The sequence below is a fragment of the Galeopterus variegatus genome, unplaced genomic scaffold, assembly GCF_000696425.1.
Source record: "Galeopterus variegatus unplaced genomic scaffold, G_variegatus-3.0.2 Scaffold701, whole genome shotgun sequence".
Classification (NCBI taxonomy): Eukaryota; Metazoa; Chordata; class Mammalia; order Dermoptera; family Cynocephalidae; genus Galeopterus; species Galeopterus variegatus.
The window spans coordinates 99,018-100,504 of NW_007726812.1; the positions used below are offsets into that span (position 1 = coordinate 99,018).

At 56.4% G+C, this 1,487-nt stretch overlaps 1 protein-coding gene across 1 annotated transcript in view; it reads right to left on the bottom strand.

Annotated features, from left to right (window-relative positions):
* The window catches only part of RBM6 (RNA binding motif protein 6), a gene marked incomplete at its 3' end in the record, with an annotated part of 98,596 nt that extends 98,397 nt beyond the window's left edge, over window positions 1–199 (bottom strand). Inside the window, exon 1 of the mRNA XM_008571539.1 lies at window positions 172–199. The remainder of the gene's footprint in view (window positions 1–171) is intronic.
* Window positions 200–1,487: the final 1,288 nt, after the last annotated feature.

Here is a 1,487-nt window from a genome sequence, read left to right on the forward strand (position 1 = left end):
TTCACCACACCGCCACTCGGCTCTTTTCTTCACAAGCAAAGCCGCGGCCGCCCCGCGACACCGAAGCCACGGCTTCCAGGCCGCGAGGGGCACGACGTCCAGGACGGCCCCGTCCGCTAGCTCTATCTCCGCAGGCTCCGGCACGCCCTCTCTCCCGCCCCAGGCCCTTACCAAGGGAGCGAAGCCTCCGCGGTCCCCTCCACCTTCTCCTTCGCCGCCGCCACCGACACAGCGCCGTAGAAACCGGAACTTCCTTCGCGCGGGGCCGCCGCTTCCACAAAGGCGCCGCGCCGCCGCCTTCAGCGCTGGGCCCGCCGGGAGATGGAGTACAGAACCCGGTCCCGCCGACTCCACTCCCGCCGTGCCCCGCGCGTAGGGGGCTTGCTTTCTAGGGCGGGGCGTAAGGTCACGCTGCTCGCTGCCGTCCAATAGAGGGTTCACTTCCCCGTCGATCCGCGGGGCATGATGGGGTTTGTGGTTTTGGCCTCTGCCCTAAGGCAGCTCCTCCTCTTGCGCTTTCCTCGAAGTTGAGGAAAGCGTTTGTTGTTGGCTTGTCTTTCTCGAGGTTTGCGTAAGCAGGTGGAGTATGGCCCTCATCTACCTAGCTCAAGGCTACCTTAGTGAGGGCTGGCCGGTTAGCTCAGTTAAAGCTTAGCCTTATATCGGCCAGCCGCCAAAAAATAAAATAAAATAAAAAGGCTGCCTTATTGTCCGTTAGTATCAGGGAAATGGAAGGAAGCCCGTTCGGGCATAAGTCTGAGCAGCTGGGGGAAGAAGCTGCTGGCTGTGCGCCCACAAAAGGCCCTGGCTCCCGGCCCTTCCCACCAAGGGAGCGTAGCTCTTCTACTTGAGAGCTGAGAATAGGAGAATAGAAGCACTCGAATTAGAGAAGCAGTACGTCAGGGACACCCTTTTCCTTCTAATGGGTTTCCAAATTAGGCCTCCCAAGCTCAAGAATACCATGCAGACAGCATCTGTGTTAAAGGTTCAGGGTCCCGATCCATAAAGGAAAATCCACCCAGCTTCCACAGGACCTCGCTAGATCTCAGCCAATAAATCTGGCCAAGAGTGGCTTGTGCAAGGTCACAGAGAAGCTAGAAGGAAAAATGAAACTACAAATCAGAAATCTAGTGGGAAACAGAGCAGCACAGATTTCGGTTTGCAACTCGCTTCCAAAATCTTCCAGCTAGGGCTGGCCTGTGGCTCACTTGGTAGAGTGCGGTGCTGATAACACCAAGGCCACGGGTTCGGATCCGATATAGGGATGGCAGGTTTGCTCACTGGCTGAGCGTGGTGCTGACAACACCAAGCCAAGGATTGAGATCCCCTTACCGGTCATCTTTTATAAAAAAAAAAAAAAAAAGACGGACAAAATCTTCCAGCTAATGTCCCTCCAGTGGCCAGCTCCAAGTTCCCAGGTGGCTTGTTTACACTGAAAGGCTTGCTGGTCCCAGCCACCTGGTGTCCCTGTCAATAGGCCCTTAGGG